Source organism: Drosophila virilis, chromosome 3 (assembly GCF_030788295.1).
Source record: "Drosophila virilis strain 15010-1051.87 chromosome 3, Dvir_AGI_RSII-ME, whole genome shotgun sequence".
Lineage (NCBI taxonomy): Eukaryota > Metazoa > Arthropoda > Insecta > Diptera > Drosophilidae > Drosophila > Drosophila virilis.
In genome coordinates this window covers 23302501-23317543 of record NC_091545.1, presented here as the reverse complement: position 1 = coordinate 23317543, position 15043 = coordinate 23302501, and the positions used below count along the sequence as shown (strand labels likewise).

The 15043-nt window shown below is 38.7% G+C and overlaps 1 protein-coding gene across 1 annotated transcript in view; it reads right to left on the bottom strand.

The window, feature by feature from the left end:
- The window catches only part of Eip75B (Ecdysone-induced protein 75B), a 105981-nt gene that overhangs the window by 87592 nt on the left and 3346 nt on the right, over positions 1 to 15043 (bottom strand). The window lies entirely within an intron of this gene.

The following is a 15043-nucleotide window of genomic DNA, read 5'->3' as shown; positions in this document are numbered from 1 at the left end:
GCTTTGTTGTTGTTGTTTCGGTTGTTGTTGTTCTTGTTGTTGTTATGGAGGCGCGTGCACATTGTGCGACAGTTGGCTCTTTATTAGGACGGCAAAGGCGACGGCAACTCGGCAACATTATGCGGAAAAGCTTTGAAGGAAGTCGTCCATAATCGTACGACTTAAGTCCCTTCCCCATCCTTCCCTCATTTATCATGGCATTTATTAACAATTGAATGTGGCTTTTCCCCTTGTATGTGTTTTGTTTGCTAATACGCATTATTTGCTGCGAGAAAGACATAAACAAACCATTTATAAATACCAATGCTGCATATAAGGTTTAATAAACATAAACATAAAAGCATGTATAGAGAGGGAGGGAGGAAGAGTTTTGATAATCGAATGATGGACAGCCACAAGATAATAAATAGCAATAGCTCGATTGCGAAAGTCCTAATAGGATAAATTCTTATTGGAATGTTGCCTCGATTATGCTACACATGTAACTATAACAGAATATAGTTAAAACATTTCAAAACTTTACCTGTGAAAAAATATCGAACAAAAATATACAAAAAAACGCAACAACTACTAAAAAGCAATTTGCAGAATTTAAGGCAATCGAACTTTAAATTAAATTTAACAAATAAAAACCAATTTTTTTATAACTCTTAAGATAAAAGATACATAGCTCAACTTTTATATGCAAAAGCAGGCAACGGAGATATATATGCTATATAAATTTAGAGCCAGAAAGTGTGACCAGTTCAAGCAAATATGCTGCTCTAGGCCAAGTTCAAAATCAAAAATAAGCAAAATCGATTAAAAAAGGGAAAAACAAAACAAAGTGTGAACAAAATGCTCAGCAACAAATCGATGTAGAGGCAAAAATCACTCGACTAATAGAGGGAAAGAGAGGGGGTAGGGGGGAGGTATAGGGCGAGAGTGTGTGCGAGCCTAAAGGGCGACAAAGCCAACGCAAGAAAATGTTGGTTAGGCAGGCAAAATGGAAACGGGAGAGTTTGTTCGGTTGTGCGTTTGGTTATTTTTAGCTCGCAAAAACAGCCGGGGAAAAGCGAGAGAGAAAGAGTGAGAGAGAGAGAGAGAGAGATAGAGAGTGAGAGAGAGAGCGTGGTATACATTCTCGGCCTAAACCTAGCACAACAGTGCGTGCATTGAGCTTGAGCTTGAGGTGGGGGTGGTGGTGGCTGTTGCTGGTTCCTTATGTACAGAGTCCTCCCTCATTGGGGGGAAGGGGGGCTTGGAGCTTTGACACATTGACCATGAATTTGAGTTGTGCGCCGCAAAAAAATGTAAACGAATGGCATGAGAGATTTGAACTTATTTCTGTTAAGCCTCTACGCGTGGCAAGTTTTGTGCGAAATATGCATAAAATGCGTATGGCAATGGCTTTTGAGGTAGGCTCCGTGCGTTTAGATACATTTATCATAATTAAGGAGCTTCAAGCTGTGCGCCCCTCAAATAGCTTGTATGCGTGCGAATGCCGCTTATCAATGTGACTGACAAATTCAATTACACAATGAAAGACGCAGGCCGAGTGCGAAAGAGCGAATTCCGCGAATTCTGAGCGCCTGCCCATTAATAACACTAGAGTTAACCGAGAGAGGTTACTGAAAGTCAAGGCCAGGCAATCAAAATATAGGCCAATAACAAAAAGCCAACGAGCGAAATTCGACACACGCCACAAATGCCACAATTCCCAAAAGACTACTCGATACAGACTAACAGATACCCTGCACGTCAGTAGCCATACAAAATCACACGAGTTCAGTACAAGGCACAGCACAAACTGTAGCTTAAACTCCTGTGCAGCTTGGCTACAGGGTATGCGGAGAAAAGCAAAATGAAAGAAGAGAGTCAAAGAAATAATAAACTTGACAAAGTGCTAATGTGTGTGTGTGAGAGTTAAATGTGTACGTGCGAGTGTGTGTGTGTGTGTGTGTGTGTGTAGCTGACTGCGTAGGCGTACAGGCAATAAATCCCCCTGCCCCTCCCCCTGCCCCATCAAGCCAAACCAACGGCAATTTAATTTCGGCTTTGTCTAAGCTGCTTAGACTTAATATCACTTGGTCAACATTTAATGAAAGCGGGAAAGCGGAAAATTTAGTGAAAAATCTATGATAATTAAATTTATATAAAAAAACAGACAATTTTGGTTGTTTTTCTATGTGAGAGATTTAATCTAGCTCTGACTTTAGGATTTAAAGCCAGATGCGAATCTAGCTTTGTCTACAGGATTTTCAAGTAGATTTCAGGGATTGTAGTATAATCTATACAAATAGTATAGTAGGGATAAGCATTGCAATTAAGATTATGAAAACGTTACTTAACACTGTTATTGATGAATTAATGACAAATTTTTAGTATAAGAAGAAGACATAATAATGTTAAGGGAAGATCGTGCGTGAAACAAGATGGTTCATAAATTGTTTCTTTTTTTTATACTATATTTGAAATTATATTTTTATATTCTTTATTTGTATAATATTATATTTAAGAAATGCGGTTAGCTTCGTGCGTATGACTTTATGTTTTACAAAAATAGTGTTATTTTTATAAAATATTCAACAATGTTATGAAGCATTTAAAATGATTTTTAAGGGTGGCATATAAGGTATCTAAGGTCTAGCAAAGATTAAGTTGTATAGTAAAAAATAAAAACATTAAAGAATGCGTTATTCTGGGCATACATTTTCATAAATTGTTTGTTTCAGCATTTGTTTTATGAAAGATATAAATATAAATATGAAATATAAATTTTTAATAGACTAGAAAATCGTAATCATAAACTGGCCAAGTTTTTAGTTTAAGAAACACTTTTCGGAGCTTTTTACGTGCAATCGAAAAGCTCACAACAATTGCAGCCAGCTGTTGCAGTTAGAACCTTTTAAGTACAAAATGCATTTGAAATTCGCTAGAATAAAGCTGCAATAGAAAGCTCACATGAGGCAGCAAAGCTTTCGGTTGCATCACAAACTATAAGGCAAAGCTTAAGCCGTGCGTGAGCAAAGGCCAAAGCTTTGCAATGCAACTGCACTTGTTGTTAAGCTGGCGCAAAAGCTTTGCTCCTAATGCAGTCACAAGTGTTGGCAACTCTGGGCAGCTGTTAGAGAGAGCGAAAGAGAGGGGGAGAGAGTGAATGAGAGCTGCTGCCAGTGCTTTTTTTGCGGCAACCTGCTGTAAAGTCGCGCTACAAGTTGTTGCAAGCTGCGCAAAGAGCGCAACAGTTGCAGTAACAAGGCAAATGCGGCAGCTGGTAACAGGCGAACAGCTGTTCAAGTGAAAAGCTTGCCGCAAGGACAACTTAGACCTTGACAATCAAAACGCGTAGCATCGCATTATGTACATGCATATACTTGCACTTGCCGCCATGCCACACGGATCCCACTGGGCATGTGGCATTGAGCTGCCCTTGATCGTCATTAACCTTCCACTGCACGCGTGTCCTTTGCGGCAGAAGGTCTCTATTTCTTCTCTTGTTTTCAGTGTAAGTCAAAACTAATTGCTGCCACGTGTTGAGAGGGTTGCCACCTAATTGCAACTTAATTGACTCTGAGTGACGCTTAGCAAGAATTTCATTTAAATTGTTTGACTAGGAACAAAACGGGTACCACAAAAATGAATTTTAATTATTTTGCTTTAAATAAAAACGAGTGAGTAAGGATGACTTGGACAAGCCGAAGTCTGAATAAACTTGTAGAAGAACGTTCCTATGAGCTCTATTTGATATAGTCTTCCGATTTGGCCTGTTCCGACATATTTACTGCCTGCAACAGAAAGACGAACCTATGCAAAGCTCCAAGCTAAAGCTATAAGACTGAGAGACTAGTTCGCATGGAAACAGACAGACGGACGGATAGATAAACGGACTGACAGGCGGTCAGAGGGACGGACGGACATGACTATATAAACTAAACTGTTCTTTCTGGTTCTTGAATATATATACCTAAGGGATATGGGGCTGTCTCCTACTGTGCTTTACACATTTCATGACAAACCTATAATACCCTCTTATAGGGTATAAAAATCACTTTCATAACAAGAAGAAGAATTATGTCAGCTAGCTGTCTTCTTGCATAATCTATTTATTGATTTGTCAAATTTTATTTATTTATTTTTCGATCTATATTTAAATATGCAGCTATATTATATAATCTTTATGGTCCAAGTTGCATTTTTTTCAATTTTGTACAAGTAAATGAAATGAAAAAATAAATTGAATTTATTTGCATACAGTGTGAACTAGTTCAAAAGAATCACAGCAGAACTTGTCTAATACGAGGAACCAAAATTTGAATTTTTCTCTGTCGCTTGCGGGTTGAGGGTGCAATGAGGCGGCAGGGGGTGGGAGGGCGCTTATGTCAGGTGCCTCAGTTTGCCGTCTTGAGTCTATCCATGTATCTATTTTGTTTGCACATTTTACAGTTTGTTGCTGTTGTTGTTGTTGCTGTTGTTGATTTTATTGCGCAAAGCGCACGCCGACGACCTTGACCATCACAATTTATTTTCATTTTACTTTTCGCTCGCTCTCTCTATCTCACTCTCTCTCTCTCCCGCTCAGTCCCTCCGTCTGTGTGTCTCCCTTTCTTTCGGCCGTTTGCTGAGCACTTGGTGACACACATTACCCACTACACACACACACACACACACACACACACATACACTCACACACATACATGGATAGGTGTCATTTTCATTTGGCTTACACAAGACCCATGCCCCGACGCCCTTGCCTATAAACTGTTTGTTTGTTGTTTTTTCTGTTTTATTTTAACCTTAGGATGCTTATATACCCATGTACTACATATATACATATATATATCGAGCTAATGTCGCTGCTATTGGAACAATCAGACGTAGCCTGAGCTTATCTCAGCTACGCAATTGTTGTTTATAGATAGGGCTAAAAGTTTTAGGGCCTATTAAGCTTTATCTGAATTCCCAGCAATGTTTTCTATTGCAAATAATAAATTATAATTATATAATAACAGGAATTTGCTTAAGAACAATAGAATAATATGTCAGCTAATTAATTTGTCATCAAAATTATTACGAGAGCGATAATTTGTTTTTACTACTTTCCTAGCGCTACACGCAGTTGCTTGTTAATTAAAGAGCTTTATTTAAAGAGCTTTAATTATATTTAATTGACAAAAAGTTAGTTTTAGTTGTTGAGTTCGGACAAGTATTAAAGTTAACAGAAAAAACAACGCAAAAAACAGTTTTTGTCTACAGTCTAGAGTAGACTTTGGTTTTCCCAGCTTTCTCGCGCTCTCGTTGCTTATAATTCTCAAGTGGTTAAGGCCTTGCATATGGAGAGTAGATTGCAAAGTCTGCTGATGAGAGAAATGGGAGGTTCTTAAAATAGCTATACAAACAACTTGCTCACTCATGGGGTTTATACCCTGTTATTGTTGGTTGTTAAGACCAATATTAGACTCGACTCAGCTTAAAGCTTTTTTTAAACATTTAAGCTTTTCAAGACGTAACAAAAGAGTTTATTTGCTTAAATCTGCGGTAATTTCTTCGGTGGGAAAATTGGTTATATAAAATTATCTTTACCGGAAACATTTAACAGTTAAGCACACTTTCGCAAATTAACTATCAATTACTAAGGAACTGGAAAAGAGTTACACGTGTAACCTTATAAACACCTATAACAGGGCAGGCATAAAGTACATGACTAGCAGATACCCTATAAACAGAAACCAATTATTATAAGAAATTAAGAAGAGATACAGATCGATTATATATAAACATGTGTATATATATACTAGAGAATACCCTGTATATTGAGAAAATGGCTTTAATTTTGTAAAAAGTGCAGACTAGCAGATACCCTGTAAAGAGGACACAATTCTTATAAATAATATAAGAATGCGTTTATATGCGTTAGATACATATGTATATAAGTATAAAGTGCGTGACTAAGAGATACCCTGTAAACAGGAGAAAGTTGAAGTGGAAGCTATAAATACATTAAATACATATGTATGTATGGATATGTATCTTTGTATGTTGCACAACAAAGGCATACCCTTTGTTAATTATTTTTCACTTGCCAAGGGTATATATGTTTAAGGGTTAATTGCATTTGTGAAATACCAGCACCTGAACTGTATGAATGTGGCTTAATGCGGAAGCATTCGAGGCGTTCGTGGCGATAAAGCAATAAATTTCCGATTCGTCGAGTAGCCGACGCCCGATCTCTCCCACCCGCGACTATATGCATATAAATACATTTTCAATGTCGCACAACTGTGCAAAATAAGTAATGTGGGTGAGGTCAATGCGGCCAATGTGAATGTAAAATGAGGTGTGGGCATGGGGGGAGGCTTGGGTGGAGGGACAGGAGCTACGTCAGCTGGCAGCACAGTGGGCAGACTGCCAAGTGTGCCCAAATGCGCGGAAGTGAGCCAAGTGGCAAGACTGTCGGCCAACCAATTATAATTGTGCGCCAACGGCAAAGAAATTTCATCATAAGCCCAGCCGATGATGCCTCTGGCTGACCCTGTGCACGGGGCAGGCAGCTTTTTAGTTTTAAAATAGCCCCAACAAAATGGTGGGAGCTGTGCGACAAAGCGAAAGTGAAAAGCTGGCCTCCAATTGGGTCGAATTGGGTTAGTTGGGCCAAACTAGCAGAGGGCTCCAAATAGCCAAATCGATATTTAACAGTTATTCATGCAGCGCTACTGACGTCTATTGCATTATATAAATACGCATACGCCCCATGAGCCCATTATGCCACCTAGATTGGGCGAATCTCAGACGCAGGACCGCAAACCGCATTCCAATCTCTCCTCTGCCTGCCTCACATTCATTGTCCTGGATTAGACGTAATTTTTATTACATCTTGTTCTTCTCCCATCCGCATACGCATACGCATACGTATACGGATACGTCCCCGCTTCCTTGTCCATGCCCCTGAACAGGAACTTGTCAATTGCAGAAGGTCCTTACGAACAAAGACGCTTACTCAGAATGCACACGTAAGACCCACCTTTGTTACCCTCCCCCAAGCTCACCCTGAGCGCTTGACGCTGGGTGGAGCCGCTTACGTTGGCTGATTATGTCTTGTAACAAATGCAAAACCCTTACGGTGCAAAAGTAACTGCAAGCTTAAATCAAGCAAATTCTGTCTTAAAAGTTAGTTAAAATGAACTAGATATACTTTTTCGATACGAAACAACTTGATTCGAGTTTGCTTTAAGATTTTTAAGCCCAATTGAGCTTTATCAGAACTAAATTTCTTCTTTTTTTTTGTTGATTGAAGAACTTAGCTTAAATTAAGTTTGCATTATGCTAGCTTTAAGAACTTTTAGCTTGGAATTATTTTTCTAAAGACCGACTTTTTTCACTCTGAAGAAAGCTTTTTAAAGATTATGAGTACGTTTTAAAAGACAATTTGTATTAGTCCCCAGAGTATGTCGGACCTAATTTGAACTTCAAACGAAAGTAAACTTAAGATCTGAGGCTTAGGCGAATTGGGCAGCTTGTTTTAGTCTGGAGGGGGACTTAGCCAACAAGACGTACTCCCAACTACCAGCACCCTTGCAAACTGGATACCAGTTTATAGTATTGCTATGACCTTAAAATAAAGCACAAGTCAGCTCCCCGCAGCTGCCGCATCCGCAAACTGCATTTGCATTTCAGCTGTCGTGCATGAACCTGACATTGAACGTGAATGTGTGTTGGCAATGAAAATTTCCCAGCGACTTCCGTGTGGCATAGTTGCCCCCCCTCCCCCCCACCCGCTCTGGATGTGGGTGGGTTGGCATTTGTTGGCAGCTGGGCTGTTGGCTGGTGTAAATTGGAGGTCAGGTCAGGGCCAAGCCACTTGACATTTTTCCGATAGCAGCACATAAATAACTGAACAGCTGTTCGTGGGTTAAACTTTGGGTCACTGGGAGGCGCTTGTAGGTTAATGTGCCACGAGACAAACGTTGCTAGCTAAGCAAAGGCATCGATCACAAGTCGCATACGAGCCAAGCTATTGACCCAAGTCAAGGGCGCAGGCGCAGCCAGGCCAGGGCGTTCTTCTCTTTTGGGCGCGAAAAATCCTCCTCAAGCTAAACAAAAATAGCTTCGTATAAATAGCGCCCTTCTCTGCCTCTCTCTCTCTCCCTCTCCCTCTCTCTCGCTGTACCTGTTCCTGTTGAGCCTGCTGCCTGATTTGTATTTTTATACTTGCAGCGCGTTGACAATATCAAGGTCTTTGCGTTGTTTTATTGCCTGCCTCCAGCCTCAAGCAGACCCGCCCACCGCCCTAGTCACTGCCTGCGCGCTGCAGCTGCAGTTGCAGTTGCAGTCGCAGTCGCAGTCAGATCCCTGCGCGAGAAGCCAACGACTTTTGCTTGTGGGTCAATGGCACTTGCAGTCGAGAGTCTGTCTCTCTCTCTCTCTCTCTGTCTGTCTCGCTTGCTCTCAGTCAGTCGCGCTCGCTTAACCAGTTCTGTTTTGCTGATCCAGCTAATCGGCAGACATCCTCTCTTCGCCCTGCCCTACATTGTGCTCTTGGGCCGCGTCGGCTTGATTCAGCGCTTCTTCAGTTTGATTTTATGCTCGCCGCTTCTTGTGCATGTTATTTACCTCGTCCCATCCCTTCGCTTCGCTTCCCCCCTCCGCAGCAGACACTCTTTGACTGCTCTGCTTGCTCGCTTTGCCAAAGTTCAAGGTCTTCGCTGTGCAGTTCATCGTCTCCGTCTTCAACTTCTTCGTCGTCTGCGCAGATTTCGCTTCAATTTGTTTTTGTTTTTGATTTCAGACCTTTGTCTGCCCATTCTTTGCGCTTTGATTTCGTTTTCCCCCACCCTTTTCTTGCCAATATAGAATTAAAAAAAAAAAAAAGAAAAAAGAACTTCCCTTTCTGTTCGCTTGTTCTGCTCTGCTGCCCGGATTAATTATTTGACTCGATTCCAGCTCTATATATAGAGCTATACATATATGTATGTATGCATCCCCCTCTGCCTTCGTCCCCTGCAATTTGACTTTCGAGCCTCACTTATTCTCTGGGTAATTAAGACGTTTCCGGTTCATGACCTAAATGTGGTCTATAGATCCACAAGGGTGACGGCAATAATCAATGAATATGCATAAAGCGCAGTCGCACAATCTAAATGTATACAAGAAAAACTCCCTTGGGCGGACAGCGATCGTTGAGAAATGTTTGTCCGCTCAAGAGGGGTGATCGCCCAATAGAGGGGAAATGCCTGTCCAATTGAGGTGTTCGCCTGACAAGAGTCTCCGTTAGAAGAGTTTTCATCAGATATATACATATATATTTAATGTTTCAGTTAGCCCATATTTTTGAATACCCTTACATATACAATATTGTAATTTGGGCCCTCATAGCCCAAAGGGTTATGATTACACTGAATATTCAAAACTCGGCTAATGAATGCTCTCAACATTCAAAAAATTCTTTATTGACTTTTTAGTAGCACGCGACGTGTTACAAAGTCTTGTATATGACATAATGGGTTAATTATATTATCTTCTGGTTCTATTCTAGTTATGGCTTTTTAAATATGCGGAAATTGTTTACAGGAGTATTAGGGAATATTGCCAGGCAAATGTGAAAGAAATGCAATTTATATATGTATAAAATGTATAAAATGTTAACCTCTACATTAATTAACTTCTTCATTCTTTCCAATTCATGTAATATTGATAGCAAGCAGCGGTAAATATATATAAAATACCTTCACAAGCTACATCAATCAAAAGGCAATTAGTAGGCTTTTACCTATATATGTATATATATAAAAACACCTATATATGTATATATGTATGTAAATGAAGAGGTATGAATATTTTAGCAGTACATTTGAAACCTCAGCCCACAATATGCCTGACAGCCTTCGCAAAGGGTTGGAACATCAAATATTGCGGTCGCATATAGAAAAACATTTCTGTATCGCATTTAATGTGAAATGTGAAATGGAAACTCAAGAGCATCTGTTGAATGTAATTAAGTATGTATACTCAAGTACTTGAATAGTTCCTGGGCACTTTCAAGCTAACGGATAATATTCCATTCAACTTTTCGACCTTCTTCTCTATTTATCTGTAAGCCATATTGCGAGTGTCTCTGCGGCTTACGTAGAACACTGCGTGACCATTTGGGGGCTATCACCCGAGCACGGATGACTCAATGGGTTGAGAAGAAATTTTAAACTTTTGCCCAATGACTCAGAAGCGACCTTCAGACGCTCGAGCCAAAAGACCTAAACAAACAATGAGAGGGGGGGGGAGGTCGAGAACTAGCGCATATTATATTTGTAGTTGGCATTTGTAAATATAGTTGCCGTTATTCAAATCATAAAATCAAATGAAATTCTACAACGCCTGGGATAACAGAAGACCTCGTCGCGTAATCACAACGCTCGGTTGGCCTAGTCGCAAGGCCCGTTACTCAGCCTCGGTAATTGCAAGCGGCTGCAACTGGTTGGGAAGCTAACAAAACTAACGGTTAACAGTCGACTGAGTTAGCTGAGCAGCACGAGGGTTATATGGGGGTGGAGGGGTGGGGCTGTAGCGAGCTTGAAGATTTCAAGTTCAGCACGTCACACTTTGTAACTGTATCATGTAACTGTAATTGTCATCAAATTCGATTTTCGCTAATTGTCACAGTTTGTCACAGCGTTCAGTCCCCTCCCCCCTCCCGCACTCACCCTGCCCACAAGCTGAGCGACGCGGCCTTGCAGGAAGTGTGCTAGATTTTTACGTTACGTTACGTTACGCCTGCACTTGTCGTCTAATGTGCACGCCCGCGCGCTCTCCCCGCTGCCGCTAGCTACCATTTAAAAGCAGATAAATTTGTATCTCGCTCTCTCTCCTGCTCACTCTCTCTCTCTCTCTCTGTGTGTGTGTGTGCTTTCAGTGTGTCACATTTTTGTTGCCGCCTTTTGCTTTTATTATTACTCGTATTATTATTTGTTGCTATTTCTCTTCCGCTTCTAATGCCGCTTGGCCGCGTCAGACGCCAAATGACCTTGTGCTTCGTTTTGTTATTGTTGTTCTTTTATATTTACTGCTTTTGTTCTTGTTGTTGTTGTTGCTCCCACTTGTAATTCGCATATTTATACAGCACACATTATATAATTGTTTTTTTTATTTGATTTTTGTTGCAATTCTAAACTGGTTTTGTATCTGGTCTGTTTATCCGTCAGATACACCTTGCACCTTTTAAGCGTTTGCCGTTTCGCGTTTGGCTAACTGTTTCCCCAACAATAAGGCTAAGTAGCTAGTTAGCCAGTTAGTTAACTTAACTTCAATTGGCGTTTCTAACGCCTGGCGTGACATTGTTTTGATTGTTTCGTAATTGTCGCTAAATAGATTAAGTATCTATCTATATATATACATTTGTTATAACATTTTTTTTTTTCGTTTAACACAAAAGTGAAATGACATTTATTGTTGTTGCTGTCCAAATCGTATGCATTCCATTCCAATTGTCATCAGATCTATAGATCTATAGCTATTGTGCACATAGTTGCATTCCGTTTGCCTAACCCCAAGGCCTCTGGACATTGTGATTACTAATTTAGTTGCATAATAGGTCATAATCAATTACTTTCATTAGTATTTGGCAGATGCAATCCTCCGATTTAAATACGATTATTACCCATTCGGGGCCAGGGCTATATAAACAACTGTTATACAATCGCTCGAAAAGATTATATAATAGGTAAATAATATTATTGAGCAATATTTTGAACAGGGTTGTCATTTGCCTGGCTACAGATATGAATCTTATAAGCCGCAAAATGGTTTTCATTGTTGCCAACGAATCAAATGAAAATTGATTAGAACGCAGTTTGCGGAATCTCTATATAAATATGTCTATCAAGTATGCACCTATATATACAATTTTGAGCAGTACTAGGGCAACAGATTTCAAAGTGCGCATTTTACTTATAAATTGTTTATTATTGCCCACTGTGCAGCAGAACAGAGCAAGACAACCTGAGCGTATGAGCCATAAATTAACACCTGTATACAAATGTGGGCTATTTTAGTTATTGGAAAAGCTTTACAAAATGCTCTGCAATTGAGAATCGCGTAGAAGAGACCTCAGCATGTTTCTCTATGCCTGTCTATGCAAAGGAAATATTAAATTTAATCCCAATATACAATTTTACTCTTAAATATGTTAATAACAATTATGACTGAAAATATGTGCTTATATGGAATTGTTTGAGAAATAAAAGGCTTGTAAATATTTATATAAAGTAATTCACTTTTTCAGCAATAACAAATGCATTGAATATAAAACTTTGGAGTAGGTGGGCAAGTCGATGTCATTTAATTCATTCAGATGTATATATATTATTTTTTGTTATGATTGAGCTTTTCTTTGAATGCGACTGCGTGGACAATTGCTGGCATTCGTTCGAATAACAAGAGTGAAAACAAAATGCTTTTGATTGGAGCACATATACAGTATACGTATTCAGATACATTCAGCGGAATTAAGTATACGCACACACACATAGACAGAGAGCGAGAGAGAGAAAGAAAGAGAGGGGGTGCGACAATGAGTGGGGGGCACAGCTGATAGACAAGTGAGATCTATCAGAGCGACGACATAGTGTGTGCGTGACATTGACATTGAAAATATGCTACGCTTCGATTGCATTGAGGGGCTCTTGACTATGGCTGAGAGGCTGCCAGGCCGCCAGGTAACAGATGCCAGAGCTGAGCAAACACAATTTCACAGCGACCGGCGACCCATTTAGAAGCCCGAACATAAATCTCAAGCTGCCAAAGGCTCAGGCACACTTGGCCTTGACTTTTATTTACTTAACTTTTAATAAGCGGCCAGCAACAGAGCCCAGACTTGTTTATTTATTAGCCAAGTGACAGTGTGCCAGATAAAAGCGAATCAAAATACAACAAAATAAAAAAATATAAATAAAAATCAGTTGTCCGACGGGCCATATATGCGTATTGTCGTATAGTCGAAACATTTGCCAAAAAGGCGAAACCCAACCAAATGATATCATTAGAATGCTGCGTTGACGCTGCCCCACTCCGAGCTGTCGCTCTTAACAGGGCCTCTCTCCGCGCTTCTGTTCGAGCGCGGCGCAGCGAACAGGTTTCCCGTGTAGCTCAAACAAAAACCAAATCGAAATGAAACAACACACGAATTAATCACAGCCAAATCAAACTTAATTTGGGCGAAATTAAATGAAATTTAAAAAAAATTGAATTCAATTTAATTTCAACAAATTTTGAATGCATTTTGATTCGATGAAAATGTGTTCCTGATTCCCCCGGATCATGTATTCAAGACAACGCAGACAGAGCGGATATTCCACGCTGAATCAACAATGCAAATTTTGTGCTCGCTTTTTGAAACAAACAAACAATATATTAAACAAATTACAGACATTAGATATACATATATATACGAGGAGCACAGCATATATCTTGCATATATACATGTGTAAATATATATTAATTATTATATAATTAATTTATTATTAATTCGATTAAAGTTATTTAAATAAAAATAATAATTAATTAATGCACGTTTAATATATATTTAAAATATATTTTAATATATAATATACAAATAAATTGAAATAAATATATTTTGAGATAAATTCCACTTTTGTTGTATTATTTTAATAAAATATTTGGCAACAAATAAACACGACGTCAAAATCCTTGCCTAGAGCCTATAGAGAGTGTGTTTCGCAAAAATAAAAAACTTAGACAATGCCAGAAGATGTTAATTAAATATTAGGGTATTCCCGCTTCGGGCAAACGCATTATATTTTTAGCTGGACAAGAATTGAGAATTAAAAGCTGAGCGCGCCAAGTTTATTCCAGTTGAAGTTCAAGGTAAGAGCGGCAGTCAAAACAACAACAACAACAACAACAACAAAAACAAAAACAACAACAATAAAAAACAGACACGCAAAAGAATTATCGTATATACAAAATTAACACACAAACAAAAAATGCGCAGCCTTGACAAAAAAACACCAAAAATAAAAAAAAAAAAAAAAAAAATTGGAACGAAAATCGAGTTGAACAAATATGTTGAATGTATATGAACAGTTTGTGGGCGCTGGGGGCTGATGGGCGTGGCGCGGAATGAAAACAATTTCAAATTTAAATTGATAATTAAATTGAAATCAAATTCGAGGCGCAGTTCAGCAACGTTCTAATGCACGAATATATATATATATATGCATATATATATTATAATTTTATTAGAATAAATGTATATAAACAAAATCTGGGCGTGATGTAATGCGAATTAAGCGCTAATTTGAAGCCTATTCAAAATGCTGATGGATTGCGAAATGTGTACAAAATATTTATGCCTTAGAGTAGGGTTTGAATCGAATCAGATTCGCAAGTTACGCGCTTCCGTTTGTATCTAATGCATGAATACATACATATATATCTCTATTAGGTTTTATGACCTTTTGTAACTGTAAAACTAACTGTTATTTGCCATATAAAACAACACGTTTGTAAGCTGATATTTCTAGTTTCCACACACATATATCGAGATATGTTTCAATAATGTACTACATATATAAAAAATAAATGTGAAAGCAACTCAACTTTGCCCAAGTAACTGCTCTGCAGCTCCATAAACTGGCGATTCACTTGGCTGTCGAACGCTTCAGATTGCGCTACATAATACACAATTATAGATTTACACTGTGCTACAGGCTGATCTAAGCATTCACAGTAAATTAACAGTCATTGACATCATAAATGATATGATTATATGAAATAGCTTCATAGTTTGTTTTAAGAGTCCAAAAGGATTCGAAAAAAAAACCTTTAACTTTCTCAGAAATACAGTTAACATCCACTTGATATTAACTTATTTCAAGAAACAAGTTTCCTTCTAAAAATTAACTACATAATATTGAGATACTCAAGCACCCATTCGACTAATTTAAAAGATACTCAAACATAAATAAGTATAGTCAACACCCATTAGTTAAGAGGAAATCAACTATAATAAAACTTAAACTTAACAACAACTTATTACAAAAAGTAATACTTCATT